The sequence below is a fragment of the Pangasianodon hypophthalmus genome, chromosome 24 (assembly GCF_027358585.1).
Source record: "Pangasianodon hypophthalmus isolate fPanHyp1 chromosome 24, fPanHyp1.pri, whole genome shotgun sequence".
NCBI classification, from domain to species: domain Eukaryota; kingdom Metazoa; phylum Chordata; class Actinopteri; order Siluriformes; family Pangasiidae; genus Pangasianodon; species Pangasianodon hypophthalmus.
Window position 1 is genome coordinate 15,136,010 of NC_069733.1, and position 5,677 is coordinate 15,141,686.

The window sequence follows — 5,677 nt, forward strand, 5'->3', positions numbered from 1 at the left end:
AAACAAAGGGTGTGTGTACAGTATGAGTGTGTGTGAGGTGAACTATGGAGTGCAGGCTGACCAGAATATCGTCGAGGGCTTGCTTCTTCAGACGAAACTCTTTTTATGCTTCAGTAAAAAGCCTGTGATCGTGTTACTGCTGTGCTTAATTATTATTATTATTTTTTTTAAAAAAGAGCTTCTCGTCAGTCTCACTCCCGCTTTCCTGTAAAGCATCCGTAAAGCCATTTTCAAGTCGAGGCCAAATTTGGAGGATAAAAAAAAAAAAACAGTTCAGTTTGCCAAGGTGCCATATGTGTAAGGCTTTTAATTAACTTCTTTACCCAACATGCCACGTGCCCCTTAAATAATACGATAATATGAAAATAATCGAATATGAATATATAATAATGAAATTTGGTTTTTTTAAAAAGGAAATATTGTATTACTGATTTAGTATAGCTTAGATGGTTCCTTAAATGTTCCAGATTGGTTGCTGTTTGAAAAAATAAAAAAGAGCTCAAGCACCAAAGAAATACAGGTTATTTGGGCACCTTGGGGGCAAAAAAAAACTTTTTTTTTTTTTTTTTTTTTTTTGATCCATATAGTTATAGAGGTAGATATAGAGGTGTGAAAGATGAGCTCCGAATCATGTCGAAGCACATACAGGGCTATCAGGGATGGAGGGAGGGAGAAAGGGATGGAGGGAGGGAGGGACGGCGGTGTCAAATATTCACAAGGGGTAATTTGTGGCTACACGTTGCCACGTTAAAAAAATTTTTAAAAAAAGTTACTACAGAAACATGAGCTAAAAAGTACAGTGCCTCGTCGTTTTTCTCTTATATCTTCATGGCTCTTTTTGCTTTCCTTTTCCAGTGTGTCTCTGCCCTCTCTTTATCTCTCTTGCCTTCTCTCAATAAGACTGTGTCCTTGCATGACTGTTAAAAAAAAAAAAAAAAAAAAAAAAAAAAAAAAGGGGGAAAAAAAAAAAAGCTTTCTATACAAAGAACATGGAGGTGCCACACTGCTGGGGATTCCACATCGGGACTCTCAGGTCTTTTTTTTTTTTTTTTTTTTGGGGTGGTTGTTCTTATATTCCTACAATCTTTTCTTCTTTCGTTGTTGCTCTTGTTGGTTTGTTTTTTCCTTCCTTCAACTTTTTCAAACTTTTAGAATATTTCAGAGAGTAGATTTTTAAGAAACTCAGTCAGGTTAACACGGAGAGAAAGAGGACAGAGTGAAGGAGAAGGTGTCTTGGCGCGGAGATGTTCACTACACAGGAAACCTCACATTTTACTCAGCGCCAGTCAAAGCCGCGCTTTCTCACTTTAAATCAGTAAAAGTCTGCTTCAAGCGTAGATCTAACAGCATGTACCTTAAAGAGCAAACTAGCACTTATGGATTGGGGAAAAAAAACCATAACAAGAATAGAGATTCAGAATCAGACTGCTCTTTGGTTCACTGCTGTTGCCTAACTTTATATCCAGCATGGTGCCATCTAGTGGCTTGACCCAGTGTCAGGTGCTAAAGGGGACATTGTTCAGTTATTAGAGCAGAGAAAAATGGGCTGTTTTAGTTTTTTTTTTCTTTTTCTTTTTTTTTTTTGTTCCTGAAAAGCACTGCAAAACCCTGTAAGATAGCTTCAGCCAAGTCCGTGTGCAGCCTGTCTGTTCTGTGTGCCTTTACTCATTATGAATAACGGTTTATTATCGTGCAGCTTCGTTTTGTCGGGGATCAGTTGTGATTTTTTGCGGTATATTCTTAAATACATATATTTAAAAAAAAAAAAAAAAAGTAAAATCAACAAAAAAAAAATCTATCTTAACTCTGATTTATGTCATTTTAAGTCCACAGCTTTTGTGATTTTTGTGATTGAGTTTGGGAAGATATTAATTAATTAAGTAATTAATTAAAAACAAGGCTTTTATTTCTGCCTCGAGTTGATCCACCACTCTTTTTTTGGGGGGGCTTCTTGAGTTTTTTTGGATGTTTTGTGCAAAAGATTTTTTTCTTTCTTTTTTTTTTAAATTGTAAACTGAATGTCATGTTTCTAGTGGTTATTAATCTTGTTACAGAATTGTATCCATGTATTAAACTCTTCTGTAAGTAATGTTCTAAACAATGGAAGACTTTTGTTGTGGATTTCACTTACAGGCTTAAAGTTTCCCCGCCTCTCCCTCGGCTCTCGCCTTCACTGAGGGTGTGGATGTAATCATTAGGGGAAACATTATAATTGAATATTAAAATCTATTAAAATATGTTGCACCTTGAAGAAATAAGTAATTACAGATTACAGGTTTGTCTTTGCTGCTGACAGGCAAACTTTTTTTTTTTTTTTTTTTTTTAATTACTACTATTATCCGGTAATTTAGCATCTGCCAAGTCATGTAACCTGAACACACCAGAATAAACACTGTATCCTATTTCTCCTTGTTGTTGATCTATTATTCCATGACTGAAGTCTTCTCCTTAAAGCTGTAGATGGAGGCACGTGCCGGACCGGCCGTCTCTGGCTCGAGCCTGAAGGTGGATGACATCATAAAACGGCTCTAAGCTAATTTGCTCGTTAAGGCCGTGGCTCATGGAGGCCTTGTTGCCATGGGAGCCTGTTGTCCTTGACGACTGATGGCAACAACATTGGCAGATTAGAAATGAGATTCAAGTTCAACAACGAGCTGCTGTCCGGTAATTCGACCACACAGCTGAGTCAGAGGCCTGAAAAAAGATGAAACCAAGAGGAAAATCTCATTCTGCTGGGTTTCGGAGACTTGTATAGCATTGGAGTAGATTATACACAAGTGGTTTTTACTGATTATTCAGTACAAATACACTTATAAAGGATTAATATATGTGCTGATCTTGATTAGTAATGTGTTGGATTTAGGCCACTTTAGGCCAACAGAATAGTTCTTATAATCTTTACACAATATCAGTGAAAACCTCCATGACCAAAACTCACTGAAGGGGAAATTTATACTGAACTGAAATACAGATCAGAGGAATAAAAAAATAATCTTTATAGTTATTGAACCTGGGTTAAAACTATAATATATAGTGTAATTATGCATAAGTCTCAGTAATGCACTCTACACATCATAGATTTACATTAGGGAAAATGTTTCACATAGTGATAAATACACATCATCATCATCATCATCATCATAATGATGGCATGATACCACTATTTCTTTACCAATACCAATACTGAAACCTCGAGTCTCAGCTGATACCCATTTTATCCTTTAAAAATTACTAAGCTTTAAAATATATATTTTAAACTGAAGCACTTTAGAAAATACATGGAAGAAATACATATTTTAAAATACATGCAGCTTTCACACAATATCTCTTAGAAATATAATAAGTACAATGAAGTATAAAATATAAATATAATAAAAATCAATCCTATCCAAAAATAATAATAATACAGTTAGGACTCTTTATATGTAAAGATTTACAGTTCCAAAAAATAAATAAATCTTTTCCAAAACTAAATCCAGTCTTTTCCATTTGTTACAGGATTGGATCAAATTCATTCTTTTTTTATCTGATATATACAGCAATCCATCATTTTTGCTGGCATTGGCCCGATACTAAGTATCAGATCAGTGCCATCTTGAATAATAATAATAATAATAATAATAATAATAATAATAGGCTACTCTAAATCTTAGAGTAGACGGACATCACTGTCACACTTTTCAGAAGTTCCAGTTAGAGAAAAAAAAATCAGTTCTAGCCCTAATCAGCTGATGATTATGATGAACAAGATCAGCTGTATGATTAGTGCAGGATGAGTCAGATCAGCTGTTTGATTAGTGCAGGATGAGTCAGATCAGCTCTGTATGATTAATACGGGATGAGTCAGATCAGCTCTGTATGATTAATACGGGATGAGTCAGATCAGCTGTTTGATTAGTACAGGATGAGTCAGATCAGCTGTTTGATTAGTACAGGATGAGTCAGATCAGCTGTTTGATTAATGCAGGATGAGTCAGATCAGCTGTTTGATTAGTGCAGGATGAGTCAGATCAGCTGTTTGATTAGTACAGGATGAGTCAGATCAGCTGTATGATTAGTACAGGATGAGTCAGATCAGCTGTATGATTAGTACAGGATGAGTCAGATCAGCTGTATGATTAATGCAGGATGAGTCAGATCAGCTGTTTGATTAGTGCAGGATGAGTCAGATCAGCTGTTTGATTAGTACAGGATGAGTCAGATCAGCTGTATGATTAGTACAGGATGAGTCAGATCAGCTGTATGATTAGTACAGGATGAGTCAGATCAGCTGTATGATTAGTGCAGGATGAGTCAGATCAGCTGTTTGATTAGTGCAGGATGAGTCAGATCAGCTGTATGATTAGTGCAGGATGAGTCAGATCAGCTGTATGATTAATGCAGGATGAGTCAGATCAGCTGTTTGATTAGTACAGGATGAGTCAGATCAGCTGTTTGATTAGTGCAGGATGAGTCAGATCAGCTGTTTGATTAGTACAGGAATGAAATTCTTTAGGAATTTAAGTACAGGATCCCCAGGAAGAGTGAACCGGGTTCTCTAAGTGGGCGGGTTCTCATTTGGGTTCTGTGGGTGGAAAGTTCAGCATTAAAAATATCTAACAGTTACAGTCAGTAAATATGATGATACATGTTTGTCTAATGTTCTTAATATGTTCCTAAATCTGCACTGTAATCACAGCGGGGTATCTCAAACACGTTTACGCCTCAAGGCTACAAAATGTTTGTGAGGTCCTGCATTACTGCATTGTCTCGGCAGAGGGCGACAGAGGGACACAGATATTTTGGTCAAAGGGGATTGTGGTTTTATTTAATACTCCAGGAAAATGAATCAGTTGTTCCCTGTTCACCAGCCAGTAATAAATAATAAATGTAAATACCCTATAGACAATTATATATATATTTTATTAATGTTAAATTGAAGATTTGTTATAAATTTTTATCCTCAGACTCATTTTCAAATAACGTATTACTATTATTATTATTATTATTATTATTATTATTATTATTAATATTATACTACTAATAATAATAATAATAATAATAAGTCTAAGGATTAAAAAAGTAATAAAAATATATATTTCTATATTACTACCTTTGGTTTAAAAGCCACGACTGCCTAAAAGTGGATCTAATTTTTATGTTGTACGGTCATTTTCTGATGTTTCTTATGCTAACTCCACCCACACCACCACTAAATCTAATTTCTTACTAATTATTACAAGGAGATGTGGACTCGAGCTCGTGTCACTCATAAACCTGCTTTCTCCACCATGTATAGATAAATCCTCTTGCCTGATATGCGCGCGGGCAAATTGTTTACCTCTTCCACGTGTCTCGATGACGCGAACCCGCTGCGCGCTCCCGCTGCGACGTCGACACGTGCCTGTGCCCGGGAGCGCGCTTGGTAACACAAACATGGCCGTGTGAGCGCGCTCTTGCGTTTGTCCCGGAGTCACAGCGCGGCGCTGATTGGCTCGTGGGGGTCAGAGAGACAGTTCGAGCAGATGATTGGTTGAAAGCTGGATGGTGTAATTCTGATTGGTTGTCATGGCAGTGGCAGGGCATGGCGTCAATGGCGTGTATGTTTTTTTTTTTTTTTTCCTTCTCTACACGTTCGCTGCGGTTGGTATCAAAACAAACCTCAGAAATAAACCCGAGGCAGTGTGTGAAGGCGTGC

General features: G+C 36.7%; 1 protein-coding gene across 2 annotated transcripts in view; it reads left to right on the forward strand.

The window, feature by feature from the left end:
• mapk1 (mitogen-activated protein kinase 1) overlaps positions 1-2,402 on the forward strand; it is a 26,643-nt gene extending 24,241 nt beyond the window's left edge. For both annotated transcript variants that reach the window (XM_026931406.3, XM_026931405.3), the window contains one exon: positions 1-2,402. This exon is cut by the window's left edge. The gene's annotated coding sequence lies outside the window, so the exon portion shown is untranslated.
• The last annotated feature ends 3,275 nt before the right edge of the window (positions 2,403-5,677 follow it).